The following is a 24059-nucleotide window of genomic DNA, read 5'->3' on the forward strand; positions in this document are numbered from 1 at the left end:
TCTTTTGGTAGATTGCTGTTACTTGACTTAGGTAATCATGAAATACAGTTAGACATCTATCAATCACAATAGAAGAACTTGCTAAATTTACTGCTAGAGCTATAGCTACACAGCAACAAACATTAGATTCATTAACTAAGCTTGTTTTAGACAACAGCATCGTTATCCTTGACTACTTATTAGTTGAACAATGATATATTTTATCATTGCCAACATCATCTCTTATACTTGGGAATACACCTCTGGGGAAGTTCAGACACAATTTGAATGAAATTATTAAACAAGCCACATGGTTCAAACTGGTAAAGTCTTTCTCAGGGCAGTTTTCAAATCACTTTGATTTCATCTGATTTAAAACATGGGACCAGAGCACTGATCCAGAACAGTGTTAAGAGGACCAAGGTTGTTTACATTACTCAGGGAACACCACTACTCTATGATTTGTTAATGTACACGTCTATTGGTAAAGGAATCAAGAAGCCTAGGTTTTGGAACATCATAAACATTATTTACCTAGTAAGCAGTAATTAAAATTGTTGTCTAGGACAAATGACCCAAAATCAGGGAATGAGAAGTTCCCAATACACCACTGCTATAATTATTTAGTCTAAACCAAAGCAGTACAAAATGGCTTCTTGCACATAATTAAGGCAAGTTTTACCCTAATGTTTCTCAAAAACAACTGTGTTGGCATTTTGCTTATGTATGAATTTCATGAGTTGAATCATTACATATAAACTCTTTTCGATGTGTCCTCTTTCACTCACCATTTTATAGGTAAAATTCAAGTATACTGAAAAACAATTAAGTTTACAGTTTGGCCTCAGTTTAAGAAGTTTTCATAAAAGATACCTTCAGTATCTCAGTGTCAAGGTAAAAAGGGAGTTGAGAGCATGATACCCTCTATCCAGATTCTCTGGAATAGAAAACACCTTAGAACCCAGTGGGCATACACACATTCAAGCCATGGGGTTTGACATTTTGAATCTGTGCTGTTTCTTCCCTTCCATCACATGCCCATCTTGCACAGATGAAGTTTGCTGGATCCTGTTATTCAGATGCCCTTCCCATGGATCTGTTTTATTGGAGATGTTTTCTGAAGCACGACTTACTCCAAACAAATAGATCAACTTCAAGACACTTATTAATCAGACTGTCAAAGGCCAAAGACAGAGAAAATTCTAAAAGGAGCAAGAGAAAAACAATCCATCATTTGAGGGAAAACTGATAAACTTAAATGTGGATTTCTCATCAGAAACGATGGAGGTGAGAAGGCAGCGATATGATATATAAGAGGACCAAGCTATTACTTAGGATTATAATCGCTGATCCTGAGAACCCCGGAGAATATGAGTTGCAACTTTTATTCATTGTCAGAGGTTGTCATGTTTCTTATCCTTTCTTTGCCTAAGATTTCTCATCTATCGATGTGAATAATTATGACTACCTTCTACGCAATATTTTGTGAGAAACAATGAGTTAGTACATTTCAAGTATACGGAATTTTGTCTGATGTACATGAAGGTTTCTTAAGATTTATTATGCCCTGATAAACCCTACCATGCTGTCAAAAGAAAGGTTAACTCTCCTTTGCGAAGTTATTATCAAATTAGAAAAACGTATGCAAACTGATAATAACCATAAGGAAGAACTGATCCAGCAATCCACGATGCCTATACAAGTATGTTCAATCAAATAGAATATGTAAGAAACTGCTCACAGTTATCTTAACGCATACTACCTTTTTGGAATCTTAACATATTATTATTAGAACAGCAACATCTCTATAAGTTGGTTTTCCTTGGTGGAAAATAAAATGACATAATTAAAAACTTTTACCTGCTATACAGGAGCGGGTACTGCCAGCGCACTCCCGCTCCGCCCTCCCTCCCCTGGTATGAAGAACCGGCTGACTACTACCGCGGCTCTACGGGACCCTCCGTGCCCTAGACCGAGCCCGTGACCTCCTCCTTTCAAGTACAGGCAGCCCAAGGGAACCGCAGAATCAGGACACGAGACACACGACCGCCGACGCCATCTTACCTCCTCCGCAGCCTCCCTGCGCTTTTCAGGTTACTGATGCCTCTGAGGTCTCACGCGATCTGGGCCCTGACGGAAGCGCCCTGGCCAACTTAACTCTCGCGATAATAGGTCTTTGGCTAGCAAGTGGAAAGGAGGAATGCACTTCCTGTGTCGCCCACTCACCCTCACCAGTAAGGCCGGTAGAGTAGCACCCTTCCTCTTCCCCGGCTGAAGGCGCAGAAATCCATTTCCCTACACTATCGGGATGAGAAAAGTGAGGAAAGAACTGCCATATTTCATCTACTTTGAGGTATATATTCTTTGCATTTTCATATGTCTAAAAAGTCAGGGTGTGACAGCGTTTTCTCTTTCCTAGTGACTCAGGAAAACAATAGAGTGCAGCATAAAACTGATGGTATCATAGATTCAATGAAACAAGCAGGTAGAATTTGAATCTAACTGATTTGGCCTTAGTACTTGAACTGTTAAAAGGCTCAGCGTGGTCATCCAGGATTTTGGAAAAGCTGCCCTGGGCAGTTGCCATATGGTGGATTCATTCCCGAGCTTGGAATTCAGTTTTCCGACCCGGGAGAAACCAACTCTGTAAGGTCAGACACCCGAGACTGTTGGCTCAATAAACCTCAAGAAGAATGGCTTGCTCAGTCGGGCAAGTCTCTTTTCATCCCTGACAAAATTTAGAATTTAATATAGAAAAGCTCTTGTTAAATATGGCAGATTTATCTCTTCCTCCTGAAACTCCTCTAATATGATAGGAAAGGGTTTTGATATAAGCCAAAACCTAGGCGGGTAGAAGGGTGAGAATTTTGTGGTGCTGGAGCTAAATGGAGAGTGGTCACTGCCGAAGAAGATTGGGACATGGAAGTCAGTGCCTGAGGCATCGTGCTTTTTCCATGCAGCTGGAAAAAGAAGAGACCCTAGAACTCTTTCTCTACTCATGCCGCTGGCAAGCATGACCTCCTGAGCTCCAACAGTGACTGGGAAGTGAGCTCCAGGAGAGGAGCTCAGAAGCCCAGCTGATCTATTTCTAAGGCTCTGTGGAGAGTTGGTCTCCTCTCTGCAGCAGCTCCCAGCTCTAAAGAAAAGACTGATAGGTAAGGATTCCCCAGCAGAATGGCCCTGCCAGATCCTGGCCTCAGAGCCCAGCAGCTCCTGGCTCTAGGAGCATCTCACTTGTCATGGGATCAAAAATACCAGCATCCGCAGACACTTGACTAAAGGGGAAGTAACAAAGGAAGAGGACGCAGAAGGGACAGATGTGATCCTTACACATATATTTTGGATTTGTATATTAAGGTATTTCTCTAGTAATAAAATAACTGATTAATGAATTCTTTATTGTTTAGTATCATAATTTAATACCAAATTGTTTTTCCAAAATAATAGAACCACTTGAAGCAGCAGTGTATAATGCTTCATGCTCTTTTACATCGTCTTTTCATTTTATCAATCTGGTAGGTGTAAAACGGTATCTGGTGACCTGAATTTGCATTTCTCTGATTCTCAGTAATTCTGAGCAGATTTTGGTATGTTTATAGGCCCTTCGTGTTTTCTTTTTAGTAACGTGCTTTTTTTCTAATCTTCCTATTTTTCTCCTGTGTTGTCTTTTAAAAAATGAATCATAATTCTTCAATACTTTACATACTGATGCTTTGTCAGTTAATATAAATATTTTATCCCAGTTTCTGACTTGCTTTTCACTTTCTTTATAGTATGTTTTGCTGAAGAGAAGTTACTAGTATTAAATACTAAATTTTGTGAAACTCCATCTGTTTGTATACTTGGCTAATTTTCAACAATCTTGGTAAGCTCTCATTCTAAAAATTTATCTTTAGATTATTTGGAATTTTTAGTTAATCTAGTCTCTGCCTAGTGGTAATCTGCTTAACTTAATGTCTTGGCTAGGACATGTAGAAATGATTCTTCATAAATAGTGATAATGAGCATTGTGTTTTTAAAGAGAATCTTTCTAGTGTTGCTATAAATGATTTTTTTTTGCTTGTCTTTGTTAAGGAAGATTCCCTTTTATTTCTAGTTTGTAAAGACGTTTTTTTCTTTTGAAAAAATATCTTAAATTTATAGCAATTTAATCCATATGCACCATTCGTAGAATTTGTTATATTCTTGCAAGCAGTGGGGACAACCAAATCCATATGCTGAGCCTTCGATCTTGGGGTTTGTCCTTCTGAAAATTATTCCTGTAAGAATAGAGTAAGCCTATTTAAAATTATACCTGAGTCACCCCCCAGAGAACCTCTTTTCTTGTTCAAATGTGCCCTCTCTCTGTAAGCCAGCTCTGGGTGAACTCTCTGCCCTGCCCCCTACACTGGACATGACTCCTAGGAATGTAAATCTCCCTGGCAATGTGGGACAGAACTCTTGAGATGAGCCAGGACCTGGCATCATGGGATTGAGAAAGCCTTCTTGACCAAAAGGGCAAAGAGAGAAATGAGACAAAATAAAGTTTCAGTGGCTGGGAGATTTCAAACAAAGTTGAGAAGTTATCCTGGAGATTATTCTTATGCATAATATAGATATCCTTTATATCCTTTTATAGTTTATGGTGCATTGGAGTGGCTGGAGGGAAGCACCTGATACTATTGAACTGTGTTCCAGTAGCCTTGATTCTTGAAGAGAACTGTATAACTACATAGTTTTTACAATGTGATGGTGCAATTGTGTAAACCTTGTGTCTGATGCTCCTTTTATCCAGGATATGGACAGATTAGTAAAAAATATGGGTTAAAAAATAAATAATAGGGGGATAAAGGGTAAAATAAAGTAGATAGATTAAAATACTAATGATCAGTGACAGCATCAGGTAAGGGGTATGGGATATATGAGGTTTTTCTTTTAATTCTTTTTCTGAAGTGATGCAGATGTTCTAAAAATGATCATGGTGATGAATATATAGCTAAGTAATTATACTGTGAGCCATTGATTGTACATCATGTATGGACTGTATGTGTGTGAAGATTTGTGAATAAAATTTTTAAAAAACTACAAAATGGAAAATTTGTCAAAGATTTGTTAAAGAAATTTGTATAAGGTGAATTATATTTAAACTGAAAATAAAATGTACTGTTAATATAAGAAAAAGGATATTAATATCGATACAGTGCTAACTAGTCCTTAAACCTTTAAATTTCACTCATTAGCTCAAAAATGCCCTTTCTAGCAAAAAGAACCAGTTCAACATCAGATTTTGTTGCTTGTCATCATTCTTTTGTCTCCTTCAGTATGAAAGCGTTTCTTCTGTCTTTCCTTAACTTTCAAAACCTTGACATTTTTGACAATCACAGGACATTTATTTTGTAGAATGTTCTTCAGCTTGTGTTTGTGACATTTCCACATGATCAAATTCAAGTTACACACCTTCAGCAGCAATATCATGAAAGTGAATCTAAAGCTTTTCATTGCCTCCTATTGGGTGGAGTACGGTTTCTATTCCTTTACTAATTATAACTTCGGTTACCTCATTTGAAGTGATATCTGGTATGGTTCTCCGTAGTGGAGTTACTCTTTTGTATTTGTGTAATTGATTATTATTTTATAGGGAAATACGTTTACACTATGCAAATAACCTGTTCTTAATCAAATGTTGTATTTGTTCATCTCTCTGCCTATCTATCTAATCTGTATGGACTCATGTCTTTTGTTTATTTTGACTATCATGCATTATTCTATGTTTATTTGGTGCTTGAGTTTTTCCAAATTTGACAGATATTTCAAGGATTTTATATCCTTTTTACATGTCCTTTATATCCTTTTTTATGTATAAAAAAGGATTTTATATCTTTTTACATGTCCTCACATGCTTTGACCATTTAAAAAGAACTTAATAAGTGATATCTTTTTGTCAAATGCTTTTCTACATCTGTATAGATGATCTTGTTTTTCTTCAGTCTGTTACTGTGGGAGTCACATTAATTAATTGATTTTTTAACAGTAAGAACTTGTTTTTCTGGGTTAACTCAAATTTCTATAAATTGCTGGATGCAATTTGATATTATTTTGTTAGGAATTTTGCATCTCTGTTCATGTGTGGGCCAGGAACTATCCTTGCTTCCACTTGGCTCATTATCATATCAGGTTTATTGTTGCCATGTAGATTTAATTAGAGAGTATTCCTACTTTTCCTGTTCTGCTGTAGATTTTGTGTAAGGTTAGCACTATTCCCTGAAAGTTTGGTAGAATATTAAAACTGCATGTGCTTTAGTATAGATGATAAATCCAAAATTGAGTGTGTATTGTTTTCTAAGATATGACCTTATCTCAAGATTTTAATAAGTATTAAGAAAGTAAGCATCATTTTGAAAGTTTTTTGTTTTTGAGAGAGAGTATCTATTAAGAAAGTTTTATATAAAATGACTATTTTATTCTGTTTAAGAGTCTCACTTCTGGCTACAGTAGAAATGTAGCCACTTTGCCCTAGGATTATCATCTTTCCCCTTCCCAATCTCACCACACTCTTTTGATTGTGTGACTCAAGTACATGTAGTCACAGAAGTTAAGAACATATGGTGATACCATGTTTTCAACCAAAACCAGAAAAATCATTACCTGACTTCTGTGCTTTTGGATTAATAAGTACAGTTTTAAAATTAATGAACTCTGTTTTGAAATGGGAAATGTGACAGTTTACTCAGTCTGTATGCCTGTATGGGGTAGCACTACTGTTAACCCAGGAGAAGGTTCGTGGCTTTAAGTAGCTGTATACATGGAAGCCATTGAATGTTCCATTTGAATAAAATGAAGGTACGTTTTATAGGAAATTTCCTTTCAGTTCAGTTGAGCATGTGTAGTGTGTCAGGCACAGTGCTATGACAAGACTCTTGCCTGGGTGTGTCTTAAGTATGAATTGAGAATGTTTATGTATATTTCATTTATTTTGTTGTATCCAAATAAATGATGTCCCCAGTTATAGAATATGGCATAATTATGCATATTGAAGTATAAAGACATATTTGTACAGTTTATTTATAGTTACTAGTTTAAAAACTGAATCATATCACATCTTGTGTTCTCAGATGTTCAGAAACATTTGATAATATTTCATTTGGGTTCAAGTATTTATCTTTTCATTATATATCTTATTTTTGACAAGTTTGTAGTATATTTGGACCCCAGTAGTTTATACACTTAGGGAGTCTGTGTACCTAGAGAGACTTCAGATTTGACATAGAAGCATTTTCTTGCTATATTAAAACCTCTTGTTTTATTTTGAGTCAATTATTATTAGCCTAAGGAAGATCTTAAGCATATATAGTAGCTATCTAAAACTCTGAAATTATCATATAATTCTTTGTTCTTAGGTAAATCAGATATGTGAAATTAGTCATAGTAACTTAATATGGTGATTCTGTTTTCAACTTCTAAAAAAAAATCACTAAATGATCTAATCTACATTGGGTATAATGTTCGAAATCAATGAACATGGAGATTATCACATGGCAAACCAGGGGATAAATAATTGCAAGAGTTAAGTGGTGGTTTGGATTTTCTATTATGGTGAGAATATGTTTCTGGTGGTCTTATTTCTGCCCTCTCAGTTCATAAGTTTTAAAGTCAGGAAGTGTTAATCCTCCCATTTCATTCTTCTTTTTTAGGATGGTTTTAGCTATTTGTGTCTCTTTCCCTTCCAGATGAATTTGGCAACTAGCTTTTCTAAGTCTTCAAACTAGGTTATTAGAATTTTGATTGGTACTGTGTTAAATCTGTATTATCAATATGGGTAGAATGACATCTTAACTATAATTAACCTTCCTCTCCATAAACAGGGAATGTCTTTCCACCTGTTTAGATCTTCTTTGATTTCTTTTAGATATGTTATGTAGTTTTCTATGTACAAGTCCTTTATGTCCCTAGTGAAGTTCATTTCTAAGTACTTGATTTTTTTAGTTGCTATTTTGAGTGAAATTTTTTCCTTAACGAACTCCTCAGGTCATTCTTATGTAATAGAAACATTACTGATTTTTTGCACCTTAATTTTATATCCTACCACCTTGTTGAATTAGTTTATTAGCTCAAATAACTTTGTAGATTTCTCAGGATTTTCCAAGTATAGTATCATGTCATCTGCAAATGATGAAAGTTTTACTTACTCTTTTCCAATTTGGATGCCTTTTATTTCTTTGTCCTGCCTGATTGCTGTAGCTAGAAATTCTAGTACAATGTTGAATAATAGTGGTGACAGCGAATATCCTTGTCTCCTTCTTGATCTTAAGGGGAAAAGCTTTCAATCTCTCTCCATTGAGTACGATGCTGACTATCGGCTTTTCATATGTGCTCTTTAACATATTGAGGAAGTTACCTTCAATTACTATCTTTTGAAGTGTTTTGATCAAAAACAGGTGTTGGATTTTGTCAAATGCTTTTTCAGCATCAATCAAAATGATCATGTGATTTTTCCCTTTTGATTTGTTTAATATGCTATGTTACATTAATTGATTTTCTTGTGTTGAACCATCCTTGCATTCCTGGTATAAAGCCTACTTGGTCAAGGTGTATAATTCTTTTAATGTATTTTGGGGTTTGATTTGCTAGTATTTTGTTGAAAATTTTGCAATTTGTGTTCTTTAGGGAGATTGTTTTTCTTTTTATAGCATCCTTTCTTGGATTGGGTATTAAAATGATATTAGCTTCATAAAATGAGTTAAGTAGTGTTCCTTTTTCCTCATTTTGTTTGGAAAAATTTGAGCAGGATTGGTGTTAGTTCTTTTTGGAATGTTTGATAAAGTTCCCCTGTGAAGCCATCTGGCCCTGGGCTTTTCTTTGTAGGAAGATTTTTGATAACTGATGGAATCTTTTTACTTGTGATTGGTTTGTTGGGGTCTTCTATTTCTTCCTGAGTCAGTGTATCGTCTTTGTATGTTCCTGGGAATTTGTCCATTTCATCTAAGTTGTCTAGTTTGTTGTCATATGGTTCTTCATAGTATCCTCTTATGATTTCTTTTATTTCTTCAGAGTCTGTGGTAATGCACCTCTTCTCATTTCTGATTTTGTTTTTTTTTGCATCCTCTCTTTTTCTTTGTCAGTCTTGCTAGTGTGGGGTGGGGGCAAGTGTGGCCCGGCTGTGCAGGTCACCACTTGTCCAGAGCTAGGGGGTGTGACTGTGGGCTATGTGTTTGCACAAATCTGGTAGAACCGTAAAGTGATATACACATGTGCAGAGTAGGTGAGGTCTGGGAAGATTACACAACTGTATGGGCTGGGGATAGGTGTAGTTGGGTATGAAGGTAAACATCCGCAGTATTTATGTGCTGCTGACCACCTGCAGGGGGCAGGGGGGTGAGGTAGGGCTCGGGAGGGGCAAGGCGAAACTGCACTTCCACAGGAGAGGTAGGTTGGGCTGCAGCAAGCATGTGCACATGCTTCAGATGGGGATGTGGGGTGGGTACAAATGCCGGGGCTTTGCGGGGCAGGGATGCTTAGAGCATGGGGGGAGGCAGGTGACAAGGTTCAGGTACATGGAGTGTTAGGTGGGTAGCTGGTCATGGGGCTTCACCAGTGAAGGTAGCGCTTTAAAAGTATGCAGCTTGGCTTACTTCCTAGTCCCTGTCTCCCCATATGTGCACTCCTGAGGACTGTGGGCTTTCGCATTAGGTTGTTTGCATCAACCGTACATTCTCAGATTCTCTGCTTCTCTCCTCAGCTTTTGCAACCAGGGCTTCCTTATGTGGTGAAGAAGAGCCTCCCAGGTCAGTTACACCCTGGAATCGCCATCTCAGTTGCCCTCGCATCCCTTCTCTAGCTGTTCCTTGGAGCAGGGATGAACTTGACCTATCCTATTCCGCCATTTTCACAGAACTGTTACCATTTTGAGAGTGAAATATTAAAACCCCTACAGTTGTTGAATTATTTCTCTTTTCAGTTCTGTCAGTTTTTACTTCATGATTTAGGGGCTCCATTGTTAGGTGCATACATTTGTAATTGTTAGAGCTTCCTGATGAATTACCCATTTTACCATGTTTTTTTCCTTCTTTTTCTCTAGTAATATTTCTTGCCTTAAAGTCAACTTTATCTGATATTGCCTGCACTTTACCCCAGGCATAATATAGTTACTGTCTGCATGGCATATCTTTTTCTATGCTTTTGCTTTCTAAGTATTTATGTTATTAAATTTAGGGACTCTTACATACAACATGTAGTTAGAACTAACTTATTTATCTATTCTTACAGTGTCAGCCTTTTGATTGGAGTGGGAGGCCACTCGTATTTAATGTAGCTATAATAGATATGTGCAGTTCAGGTTTCCATTTGCTATTTTTCCCCCCTCTGTCTCATGCTCATGTATGTATCTGTGTGTGTGTGTGTGTGTGTTCCTGTGTCCCTCCTTTCTGTCTTCTTTTGTATTAAACAAATATTTTATTTTGGTTTACCATTTCAGTCCCTCTTGATTTTTTACCTACATGAGTTTTACTTTCTAAATGGTTGCTCTGGGATTACGGTATTAATTTTAATTTATCACAGCCTGCTTCAGGCTAATCCTGAAATCTTACATCTTTTAAAAAAGTAGAAAAAAATTGTTTTTGCCATCTTTCATATTTACCCACCTTGTTACCATATTTTTACTTTTCATTTCTTCCAGTGAATTTAGGTTACTGTCTGATATCATTTCCTTTCATGTTAAAGGATTTCCTGTAATAATTCTTGTAAGGCAACTCTGTTCACAATGGATTCTCCCAGGCTTTGTTTCTCAGTTAGTCTCAGGAGTGCCTCTGATAACAAGCCTCTGAACAGGTAGTGTCTTCAAGATTTATGTTCAGGGAAAGATGTTATACCGTGATCCACAGGCTATTACCTAAATGACATATTTTTTAAGAAATAAGAAATGGGCATTCAGGCCAGAACATGTATTGAACAGTTATTGCCTTATGGATAACAAAATCCAAATCTGCCCTGTGCATTGTTGTGTAACTTTTGCATTAGGTTGCACATGTGACTTATTTAGTAACTGCTTTCTCTGCTTTGTGTTGTTGGCCCTAAAATTTGATCAGGCCATCTCACACACCATCCATTTTTCCTATAGTAAACCAAAGATTTGATCTATTCACGTAATGAGGATGCATTTTGGTGTGAATTGTTCATGCCAATAAATCCCAGCCTGCAAATAAAGGATGATGTAGATGATGTGCTTATTTAGGGTATAAACCCAAACCAGAAGATGACTTGAAACAGCAGTCTAAATATCTGAAAGTCTGAAATGCTTTCAGTTAGTTAAATGGGGTCAGTTGAAGCACTCTTCAGATTTTGATTGCTGAAATACCAAAATAGTATATATTATTTGCTCCAAGAAATGTTGAAATTTAGAAGAGTATGCACAGGTTTGAGTTATTTTGAGATAAATGTCTATTTAAAATGAACGTATTTGGAGTTAATTTTGATGGCAGGCTTGACAAAACAGTTTAGAGACTGGAAGCTGACCTGCATTTTGTTTGCAGTTAGGGCAGTCGTACAACTTAAAATCCTTATTGATAATTCCAACCACTGTGCCATCTCAGTGTTGTCATCTATTGATTGTCTTCTCTCATTCATGTCAACATTTTCTGAGTTCTTGGTATAACAAGTAATTTTTCATTGTACACAGGACACTGGGTGTATGTTATATTATCATAGATTCTATTCTCTTTGCCTGCTGTCTCCCTGTTGATGTGTAGTATACAGGTCCAATTGGAGGAAGATGTTCAGCTCCCTGCTGGGCTTACCTGATATCACGCCAGCACAGAATAGAGCCTGGCTGGTCCCACCTCACCTCACCTTGCCCCACCCCCACATGGTAGCTGCAAGTCCAGTTCCTTGTTTGATCTTAATGATACTAGGGAGTAAGCAGGTAGAGGGAGGGGATGCAAAGGGCTGACCAGCATTGACTTGTTTTGAGTCATTCCACCACACTTGCTGTGTGAGGGTGGAAGTTCAGCTGCCTGATGGGACCTGCTGACACCACCCCTTCAAAAGCAGAGCACTAACTCTTGCTGCCTTACTCTGGCTGTGTTGCTGCCGGTAGGGTAGACATTCAGCTCCTTTTCAGCCCTGCCGACAATTTGGGCAGCTTCTCCTTTGTTGTTTGAACATGTGTGTAATATCAAAAACATTTTTGTTGTGCCTTTTCTTGGTCATTTAACAAGAGGGGCAGGCCTTTTAATCTGCACCTGTTCTTGGTTGTGGGCTTCTCTAGCACTCTGCTTGGGATATAGAGGAGGCATTGTGAATTCACCACTACAGATATTCCTTCAAGTCATGAGGTCCTTAGCCAACTCACCTTTTTCTTTCCACAGTTCAAATCCTTTCCTATGTTACTTATATGATGTCTGAAGTTTTTGTTGTAAGAGGGAAAACTAGTGAGTAATGGGACTACTCCATTTTGACTTCAGCCAGAAGCCTCATAATTGGATTTGTCAGACAATCTGGGACACTTTTGAGAGTAAAAGAGTATGATATGTGGATGTTTGAGCAGCAGGCACAAAGCAGAACATATGGTCACCACCTCTGTAGTTCTTTGTGGCTAATCTGAAACAGGATCATGTTGTCAGTTTCACTCAGGTTCTTCCCACTTTTTCAAAGGTTCAGCACTACCAGATGGTGTTGAGAGTCTTGCTTTATTCTCTTGGACACTAACCATGACATTTCCATTCAGCACTTGTCCTTCTTCTGTTTAATGAAAGCACTCAAGAAGGGTCAGGGATTAGAACACTGATGTAGGGGTGGGGAAGTTGCCATCAGCCTAAGCCTTTTCCATCACTGATAGAGGTTTGTGCATCCATGTCTCCGAGATTCTTTGTCCTTGGTGCTCACTTTTTGAGGCAAGGTGTGGTTCTTGCCACAGATCTCTTGTCTTTCAAGCTCAGAAATTTTACTTAGTTTTTTTTTCAGCCTTACCTCCTGTATTGATTGGCTAATGCTTCTGGAATGCAATATACCAGAAATGGAATGGCTTTTAAAAAGAAATTTATTACAAGTTTACAGTTCTAAGGCCATGGAAATGTCCAAACTAAGCCATCTAGGGAAAGATACCTTGACTCAAGAAAGGCCAATGTCTGCCACTTGGGAAAGCGTATGGCTGGTGGCAGCAGGTCCTTGTTCCTAGTTCTGTTTCTTCCAGGTCCTGATACCAATGGTTTCCTCTCTAAGCATCTTGGGCCTTTACTTAATTCCTCCAGAACACGACTCTGGATTCTGGCTTGCTTAGCATCTCATGAGAAGGCACATGGTGTTGCAGGAAAGACAATGTGATATTTGTGGCCACTTAATTTGTAGGTTCAGATTTGCAGACAACATAGACTTCAGTGATATACAGACAGAATTTATTAGGAAAGTGATTAAAAGACTATGAGAAATGAGACATAGTTACATCACCAAATGGGACAGCACCAACACCTGAAGAGGAGTTCTGGGGAATCTTGGAGATAGCATTTGGGGTCTTACTGGTGAAAAATCCACAGCAGAGCATCTTCTTCCCAGATAAGACTCTCTGTCATGAGATTCTCTCATCTAACTTCTTGCTTTCAGTTTAATATGATATCTTTACACAATAGTGGCCAGATTCTGATTAGCTTACATGACCGGGCCCAGGTGGTCCTCTGGGAACTGGCTAGGGACCAGTAGGAGTTTCCTGGAACCTAGATAACTCTTTTTATCAAAATGCTTCTCTTTCAGGGAATCTATCCAGTCCTCCCAGCTAGAGTGTACATTTCAACAATTTATTACCAAGGTCACATATAATGGCCACCTTAGTTAAGTATAGCAAACTCCACAACAGTTTATTTTCAGGGTCACATTATGGTAACCTCAGTTGAGTATAACAAACTACAAATTTATTACCAAAATCATGTAATGGCCACCTCAGTTAGGCATAATAAACTCTATAACAATTTATTACTGAAGTCATGTAATGGCCACATCGTTGGGCCAAACAGACTCTATAAACTTAGTTTTCCTTTCACATGGCAAAATCTGCTGGGCTCTACATCTCTAAACATCCATTTCTAGGTGTCTCTGTCAGTTCTGAAGCAACTGTCCTCAAATGTCTGCATCTGAGGTTTCTCCAAAATGTTTCCTCTGTTAATGGACTCTAGTAACCTAAACCAGACCTGTTTTGAATGGGAGGCACGCCTCCATCTAATCAAAAGGTCACATCCACAGTTGGATTTGTCATTTCTCCATGGAAGCACTTCAGTCAAAAGGTCACACCTATAGCTGGGTGTGTCACATCGTAGAAACCAATCAAAATTTCTACCCCACAATATTGAATTAGAATTAAAAGAAACATGGCTGTCCCTAGAAGACTGGATCAGGAAAAAAGAAATGGCTTTCCTGTGGTACATAACAACTTCAAACCAGCAGACCTCCCTATTCCCTATCCCCTCTGCTCCTGTTAATCCATATTCTAGATTCTTATTCTGTGTCTGGCTTATTTCATTCAACGTGATAGCCTCAAGGTTCATCCATGTTTTCACAATTATCAGAATTTCATTCCTTTTCATGGCTGCATAATTTTCCATTTGGTATAAATATCACAATTTTAATTAAGCTTTAGTTTATGTACAGTAAAATTCACCCTTTTTTGGTGTATGATCTGAGTTTAACAAATACCACCATTCATGAAACCACTGCTACCTGCTATAATCAAGATATAAAAAATTTAATAAGCCCCAAAACTTCCATGCTCATCAATTTCATTGCCTGGTTTTGATTAGAGTTAAACTATTGCATAAATTTGTTCTGAAGTATTCCCTCCTCTTTTATTCCTCTTTGGGGAAGATTGTTAATTATTTTTCCCCTAAATGTTTCATAATTTTCAGCACAGAAGTGTTTGGGCCTGAAAATTTTTAAAATTACAAATATAATTTCTTTTCAGGGCAATTCAGATTGTTCGTTTAATCTGTTAGCTTTGGTAATTTGTGTATTTTAAGGAAATTTTCCACTTTGTTAAAATGGTTTCATTTAATTGCCTGAAGTTGTTCATAATATTCCTTTAATTTCCTTTTAAGGACCTCAGGTCTTGTTATGTTCCCTTCTTTCATCATCAGTACCTTCATTGTGTTGCCTCTCTTAATGTGTCTAGCTAGAGATTTATTAATCTTACTCATTTTTTCAAAGAACCTCATTTTTATTCTTTTTCTACTTTTATTTCAGTGATTTCCACAGTTATCTGTATTATTTCCTTTCTTTTATTTATTTAGATTAAATTTGCTTTGGTTTTTCATATCCTAATGCAATTCCGGAGCACACCCACCCTTGCTGCCCCACTCCTTAGGTCCTGTGATACAGAGTTTTCAGCCCAACTGGGGCCATGACAAGGGAATGAGGGCCCAAGGGACCCTGGGAGGGGCAGGATGCACAGGTTCCATGTTGGGCTCCATGGAGCCTCAGTCTGGGCGTCCTAGATGCCCTGGCCAGTGCACCACACTGCAGTGGAGACTGTGTCAGCCCAGCTATCCCTGAAAGGTTGGTGTCCTCCCCTGGAAGTAACTGTGCACAACTGTAGCCTAGTCAGTTCAGGACTCCTGCCAGCTCCAGCACTAAGGAAGGGTCAAGGTGGGTCCTTCCCCTGACATCTGCCTGGAGAGGTAAGAATTTTTTTTTTTTTTTTTTAATGTAAGCATTTAGATAGTGAGGTGTGGAATTTAGTTTGTCCTCCAGAGCAGCTAGTAAATAGCAGCCAGGAACTGTATGGAGCAACTGTTGGGGGAACATCAGTGACTGGACACATCATACACCCATCTGAAACAGGTGGAATGACTGAGATCCCATGCAGAACTGTAAGTCTCCCAAGCTGCAGAGGCCGGTACCCCTGACCCACAGGCACAGCAGGCTGGTTCTCTGAAGGAAAAGAAAACAAACTTTGCTAATAGCAAGGGATTACCTTAACCAAGCTGCAATTGCAGAATTAATTAACAAATTCAGACTGCTGAAAATAGGCCCTTAGCACAGATAAACCTGGAGTAAGCGCTAAAGGAACCAGGAGTTTTTGCCCTGGCAGAAAGGGGTTGAGTTGATGGGGAAAAAAAAAAAAACAGGCTTTTTGAGTTGGACAGCACCAAATACTGGACAAGGGCTAGACCCCAAGGAATGGGGGCATATATAGAGCATAGGGACACATAGAGCCACATACCAGCTCCAGATTCTTTTTTTTTAGGACTAAGTAGAAAAGTTTATTAAGAGAGAGGTTTATTAAAAGGAGAAAGTACACAATAGGCTAAACAGACATATCTAAGAGAGGGACATGTGCTAAGTGGAGTAGGCTAGCTTGTTTTATAGGAAAGTTTTATAGGTAGCAAGTTTCTGTAGTAACCTTTGACTACTAGGTATCTTCATTGTGCGGGTTCCCGTGGTGGTCTTTGGGAGCCAGGCAGGCATTTTCTTTGTTTTAGAAGGAGATAGCTAGTGGAGGATATATATAGCACTTGGTTTTTGTCACATGCCTAAAATTTGGGCAAATGGTTAACAATCTTATGACCCTGTGCTTCCTAGTATTAACTAAGAATTTGCTTTGGGCCCAGAATTTTACAAACTTTTACAGTTTGGGGAGGTTTCGGTGGTTTGGGGAAGTTTGGGGAATTGAGTGAAATTTTTGTCCTAGGAAGTTTTCAGCTCTGTATAAGTTCCTTTGGAGCTAGATAGGAAACCAGGGACTTACAGTTGTCCTATTTTATCCTGCTTCAACCACCCCTCCCCCCCACAAAAAAAGAAGTTCAGTCCCTTTTATCCTAAAGGGGAGATAGAGGCATGAATTTTTTATATTTTCATGGAATTGAGAGAGTACATGCTATGAATGTACATAATTGCTGACAGTGTTGGAAGGGTTGGGGGAAATTCAAAACATTATATGTTACAATCCCCCCCATCCCACCAATCTTAAAATCTTTCTGCCACCTCTTCCTCATAAGTCCCTGAGCCTGGGAATGGGAGGTTACAGTTTAGTTTGCAATGTTGAGAAATGAGAATACCATAGCATTTAGGGGAAAACAAGTTTGTTCTGACTATCTTACAGATACTTTTCTCCCCATACATTTCTTTTATCATATAATGATGTGCTGGTCACACTTGATTGTGGCCAGCCATCCTATGTACTGGTGTTTGTTAACTCCAGCTTTTAATTGGCAGACCTGGGGAGCTGGGGCTGACTCTAAAAACTTTTTTTTTTTTTCTTAATAGCTTATTAGATCATTAGATAGAACTGCCTACATTCGCAGGTTTCAGCACTGCACCAGACAAGGGTGGAATTGAATCATGTCTGAAAGAAAGTAACTCAGCAGGTGAATGGGGTTAATTCCCTAAAGGGTGCTACTTCCCCAAGAAAAGTGGGGTGGTGCCCAGCTCAAGTAGTGTCCCTCCTTCAGGGACTTCAGGCCCCAGGGGCTGTAAAACAGAAGCATCCTAAGCCTGACTATAACTTTAGCCTCTGTCTCAACCACACCACTGGCAGGGAGAGACTGCTGAAATTAAAGGTGCCACATCAGTTTACATGGGTAGAAAGCTAGGGCCAAGCACCACATGCTGGGCAGGACAGAAAAGCACAGAGTCTGGAGGTTTCATAGGAAAGTCTGACAACATGCTGGGCCTCATCCTCAGATAAACTTGATACTGGCTACTCTCTACTACTGAGATATGGGCCTGTCTGGTCTAGGAAAATCTGACTGGAGTCGATCATATCTAAGGAGACCCTCCTCAAAAAAAAAAAAATGTTCCATATAGTCAGGGCAAGAAACAGAAAAACAGACCTGACAAATTCTGATCAGTTAAAGAGAACCTATGCTTAGAGGTCTAGAATAAGTTGAACTGAATACCAAAGAACAGATAGAGAATGAAGCCATCCAACAAGAAAACTCTAGGTAAAAGTGAAAATGACCTCCAGGATAAACTAATTAAGGAAATTAATTGCCTGGGCGCTAACAAGAGTCGTACTGGGAAAATTGAAGATATGGCCCAGTCAAAGGAACAAACTAACTTTTCATATGAAATACAGGAGTCAAAACAACTAATTCAGGATGTTCGAACAGACAATCAAAATCTCATCAAAAGTCAAATCGATGAATTGAGGGAAGATATATATAGCAAAAGAGCTGAAGGATAAAAAGAAGACATTGGGTGAACATAAAGAACAACTTGAAAGTTTGGAAAAACAAATGGCAAAAATTATGGGAATGAAAGACACAGTAGAAAAGATGAAAAAAAGCAATGGCATCTGGCTGCCATCCTTTATTCTGGAGGAGTTGAGTGTGTGCCTCAGAGGTTGCAGAGATTCATTCTGGTTGCTGACCTGAAGCTTGGAGGGAGTGGACCAAGAGAAAGGTGGTTCCCCCATTGTGCTCCAGTCTTGCAACCCTCACCCCAGCATTTGGAGAGAGCAAAGTTACTGTGATAGGCCCTTAGAAAGAGTGAAACTACTGCTTTTTAAAGCCCTGAGGATAAATGACTCTCAGACTTTGAAATCTAATTTAGTTGGCCTGTAGGTGTTCAGAAGTGTTTGGATTAGGTGACCCCATTTACTTTTCTATTTTATCCTATAACAATGGAAACATCTATCCTATGATTGTCCCTCCTTTGTATATTGGCAGCAGATAACTGTTTCTGAATTACATAGGTCCAGAGACAGAAGAATTTTGCCTTAGAACAGGCCATACCTGTACGTGACTTTCGTGACATTTTATACTGTTTTGTACTTTGTATGGTATTTGCGTTGTTGCTGAATTGGTTTAAGGCTTTTGTGGTATTGTGATGAAGTGAATGTATTTTGTATGTGGAAAGAACATATCTTTTTTGGTGTCCAGAGGGTGGAATGTACCAGGTTAAAACTATGAGGTACCCCAGAAAAGCCCTGGTCTAATCCTGATGCAATCTTGTGGGACCAGACCTATTGTTTAGGGTTTAAAGTTTGATTGGATTACTTTCATGTGAAGATGTGATGTACAATTGTAGGTGTGAGATTTTGATTAGATGGAGATATAACTCCACCCATTCAAGGCAGGTCTTGATTAGTTTACCAGAGACATTTCAGAGAAACGTCAGATGCAGACACTTGGAGAACAGTTGCTTCAGAGCTGACAGAGATAGATATGTTTGGAGATGCTTAGAGTGTTGATAGAGCAGATGCCTAGACACAGGCAGAGCCCAGCAGACATCACTGTGAATTTCCATGAGAAGCTAAGCACCAGAACCGAGAGTTGTGTCCCGGAGAAGATAAGTGAAAGCCCACAGATGTTTAGGGATGAAAACACTGGCATCAGAAGCTAGAATCAGTGGAACTGGGAACAAGGACCAGCAGATGCCAGCCACGTGCCTTCCCAGCTCAGCCTTCTGCCAAGGTATCTTCCTCTGGATGACTTAGTTTGGACATATTTATGGCCTTTTAGAACTGTAAATTTGTAACTTATTAAATTCCCTTTTTAAAGCTGTTCCATTTCTGGTGTATTGCCTTCTGGCAACATTAACAAACTAATATACAACCACATTCATGTACATAGGTCAGTGCTGTTAATTGTACTTACAATAATGTGCAACCCTTACCACCATCCATTTCCAAACTTTTATAATCAACCTAAGTTCTGTATAAATTATACATGAACTCCCTATACTCTACTCCAAACTATCTCCTGGTAGCCTCTATTCTAGATTCTATCTCTCACCCTACAGGATTTCTTATTATAATTAGTTCATATCAACTCATGCAATATTTATTGCCCATAATATCATGCCTGGTTTATTTCACTCAATATAATGTTCTCAGGGCCCATCCATGTTGTTACATGCATCAGGACTTCATTCCTTTTTATACTTGAATAATATTCCATTGAATGTATGTAACATATTCTGTTTATCCATTCGTCATTTTTATTGTCATTTTAAAATTTATTAATTAAAAAATTAACAAATGAAATAAAAATTAACATACATAATCAGTAATTCACAATATCATCACTTAGTTGCATATTCATCATTTCTTAGAACATTTGCATCCATTCAGAAAAAGAAGTAAAAAGACAATAGAAAAAGAAAATGAAAACAGGAAAAAAAAAAAGATTATACCTACCATACCCCATACCCCTCACCTTCACCGACCACTAGCATTTCAAACTAAATGTATTTTAACATTTGTTCCCCCTATTATTTATTTTTATCCCATATATTCTACTTGTCTGTTGACAAGGTAGATAAAAGGAGCATCAGACACGAAGTTCCCACAATCACACAGTCACATTGTGAAAGCTACACCATTATTCAATCATCTTCAAGAAACATGGCCACTGGAACACAGCTCCACATTTTCAGGCAGTTCCCTCCAGCCTCTCCCTTACATCTTGAATAGCAAGATGATATCTTGTTATTCTTAATGCGTAAGAACAACCTCCAGGACAACCTCCCGACTCTGCCCGGAATCCCTCAGCCACTGACACCTTGTCTCATTTCACTCCTCGCCCCCTTGGTCGAGAAGGTTTTCTCAATCCCTCAATGCTCAGCTTCAGCTCATTCTAGGGTTTTTCTCAATCCCTTGATGCCGAGTCCCAGCTCATCCAAGGATTTCTGTCCCATGCCGCCAGGAAGGTCCACACCCCTGGGAGTCATGTCCCATGTAGACGGGGGGAGAGTGGTGAGATTGCTTGTTGTGTTGGCTGGAGAGAGAAGCCACATCTGAGCAACAAAAGAAGCTCTCTTGGGGGTGACTCTTAGGCCTAAATTTTAAGTAGACTTGACCTATCCTTTGTGGGGTTAAGTTTCGTATGAACAAACCCCAAGACTGGGGGCTCAGCCTATAGCTTTGGTTGTCCACACTGCTTTTGAGAATATCAAGAATTCAACTTGGGGAAGTTGAATTTCTTCCCATTCTCACCATTCCCCAAAGGGGGCTTTGCAAATACTTTTCCACTCACTGATCGAATCACTCTGGGATTCATCGGGGCATCACTCTGGGCAAACCAGCAAAATCTCATGTCCTACCTGAGATTCCAAGTATTTATGGTGTTCAATCAAACTATCTACATAAGTTATATTAGGAAATGCACTAGTCAAAATATAAATTTTGTACCAAATAAACATTTTTTTGCTTTAGTCTCACACATAACATTTTAAAATATTAATTACCACCTATTTTCAGCACCCTGCAGTAATGACATTCCTTTGTTTTTCCTCATGCAAAACATTTTTAAAATTTGTACATTTAGTCTCTATTACTATATACTCTAGGCATTCCTAGATTATACCATCTCAATCTTTAACATCTATCTTTCTGATTTCATTTATGCCCCCAGCGCTCCTCCCTCTATCATTCTCACATGCAGCTTCATTCAGTGTTCTAACAAAATTGTATTACAGTTAGGTAGTATTGTACTGTCCATTTCTGAGTTTTTGTATTCAGTCCTGTTGCACAGTCTGTATCCCTTCAGCTCCAGTTACCCAATATTTTACCCTATTTCTGTCTTCTGATGGTCTCTGTTACCAACAAAATATTCCAGGTTTATTCACTGATGTCAGTTCATATCAGTGAGACCATACAGTATTTGTTCTTTTGTTTTTGGCTAGTCTCCTCAGCATAACGTTCTCAAGGTCCATCCATGGTGTTACATACTTCGTAACTTTATTCTGTCTTAAAGCTGCATAATACTCCATCGTATGTATATACCACAGTTTGTTTAGCCACTCTTCTGTTGATGGACATTTTGGCTGTTTCCATCTCTTTGCAATTGTAAATAATGCTGCTATAAACATTGGTGTGCAAGTGTCCGTTTGTGTCTTTGCCCTTAAGTCCTCTGAGTAGATACCTAGCAGTGGTATTGCTGGGTCATATGGCAATTCTATATTCAGCTTTTTGAGGAATTGCCAAACTGCCTTCCACAGCGGTTGCACCATTTGACATTCCCACCAACAGTGGATCAGTGTGCCTCTTTCTCCACATCCTCTCCAGCACTTGTCATTTTCTGTTTTGTTGATAGTGGCCATTCTGGTGGGTGTGAGATGATATCTCATTGTGGTTTTGATTTGTATTTCTCTAATGGTATCCATTCATCATTTGATGGACACTTGGCCTGTTTCCATCTTTTGAAAATTGTCAATAATGCTGGTGTGATCACTGCTGCACAAGTGGCTTTTCAACTGTCTGCTTTCAGTTTTTCTGGATATACATGTAGTAGAAGGATTATTGGGTCATACGGTAACTTTATAATTCACTTCTTGAGGAAATATGCAAATATTCCACAGAAACTGCACCATTTTACAATCCCACTGGGAATTAATGCATGTTCCTATTTCTGCACATCCTCTCCAACACTTGTAATTTTTTGTTTTATTTTATAATCATAGCCATTTTATTAGGTGTGAAATGATATCTCATGGTTTTGATTTGCACTTCCTGATGGCTAGTGATGTTGAACATCTTCTCATGTGGATTTTAGCCATTTGTAATCCTCTTTGGGGAAATGTTTATCAAGTCCTTTGATCATTTTTTAATTTGGTTATCTTTTTCTTTTTGAGTTATAGGATTTCTTTATATGTCCTTGATATTAAACCCTTATTGGATATGTGGTTTCCAAATATGTTCTCCCATTGAGTAGGTTGTCTCTTCACTTTTATAACAAAATCCTTTGATGCACAAAAGCTTTTAATTTTGAGGAGGTCCCATTTATCTATGTTTTCTTTTGTTGCTTGTGCTTTGGGTATAAATTCTAAGAAACCATTGCCTAACCCCAAATTTTGAAGATACATCCCTACTTTTTCTTCTAGGAGTTTTATAGTCCTGGCTCACATATTAAGGTCATTGGTCTGTTTTGAGTTCATTTCTTTAATGTTCTGTATATTGCACTCCTCTTTTATTCTTTTGCATGTGTCTATCCAGTTCTCCCAGCACCATTTTTTTGAAGAGGCATTCAAATATTTAGGTGTTGTCAAAAATCAATTGGCCCTACGTGTGGGTCTGTTTCTGATTTCTCAATTCAATCACTATCCTTGTACTAGGACCATGCCATTTTTTTTGTATTGTGGTTTTATTGAGATATATTCACGTACCATAAAAACTGTCTGAAGTATACCATCGATAGCTCACAGTATCATCACATAGTTGTGTATAAAACCCCATGATACATTTTAGAACATTTTTATCACTCCTGAAGAGAAATAAAAAGAAAACCCAAATCCTCCCATATCCCTTATCAGACTCCCACCCCACTGTTGACCCATAGTTTTCGTGTAGTACATTTGTTACTGTTGATTAGAGTGTATTAAATTTTTGTATTTCTGCAGTTAATAAGGGGCATTGTGTGCCACAAGATTCACTGTGTAATGCATTCCCATGTTTTGTCCTCCAACTGTACTTCTGGTAACATACATGACTCTTAACTTCCCATCTCCACCACTCATGCAGCATTCAGCAGTGTTAATCCTTCTCACAATAAAATGTTACTGTCTCTTCTGTCCATTCCCAAACATTTAAGTTCAACCTTCTTCAACATTCTGCACATAGTAAGGAACTGCTCTCCATTCTGTATCCTGGTAACCCATATTCTATATTTTATGCCTGTGAGTTTACATATTATATTAATTCAAATCACTGAGATCATAGAATATTTGTCCTTTGTATCTGACTTATTTCACTTAATATAATGTTCTCAATGTTCATCCATTTTGTAGCATGCTTCAGGACTTCATTCCTTCTTATTTCTGAGTATATTCCTTAGTATGCATATAGCATATCTTGTTTATCCATCATCTGTTAATGGGCACCTGGGTTGTTTCTGTCATTTGGTAATTATGAATAATGTTGCTATAAACATCAGTGTGCAGATTTCTGTTTGCATCTCTGCTTACAGATTCTGGGTATATCTCAAATAGTAGGATTAGCTTATTTAGCTTCCAGAGGACTTGCCAAACCATCCTCCACAGCAGCTGTACCATTTTACATTTCCACCAACTGGGAATGTGTTCCAATTTTTCAACATCCTCTCCAACACTTGTAACTGTCTGTTTGTTTAAAAGTAGCCGTTCTAGTAAGTGTGAGATAATACCTCATAATCACTTTGGTTTGCATTTCC

General features: G+C 38.3%; 1 protein-coding gene and 1 long non-coding RNA gene across 9 annotated transcripts in view; one reads left to right on the forward strand and one right to left on the reverse strand.

Annotated features, from left to right (window-relative positions):
* Positions 1–2126, reverse strand: part of LOC143648126 (uncharacterized) — a 60281-nt gene extending 58155 nt beyond the window's left edge. For 4 of the 8 annotated variants that reach the window (XM_077117715.1, XM_077117748.1, XM_077117740.1 and 1 more), the window contains exon 1: positions 2044–2123. The gene's annotated coding sequence lies outside the window, so the exon portion shown is untranslated. The other 4 variants (XM_077117713.1, XM_077117707.1, XM_077117724.1 and 1 more) reach the window with 4 other exon arrangements.
* The window catches only part of LOC143648176 (uncharacterized), a 64493-nt gene continuing 42474 nt past the window's right edge, over positions 2041–24059 (forward strand). Inside the window, exon 1 of the long non-coding RNA XR_013158423.1 lies at positions 2041–2332. This is a non-coding gene — a long non-coding RNA (uncharacterized LOC143648176). The remainder of the gene's footprint in view (positions 2333–24059) is intronic.

This window comes from Tamandua tetradactyla, chromosome 1 (assembly GCF_023851605.1).
Source record: "Tamandua tetradactyla isolate mTamTet1 chromosome 1, mTamTet1.pri, whole genome shotgun sequence".
NCBI classification, from domain to species: Eukaryota; Metazoa; Chordata; class Mammalia; order Pilosa; family Myrmecophagidae; genus Tamandua; species Tamandua tetradactyla.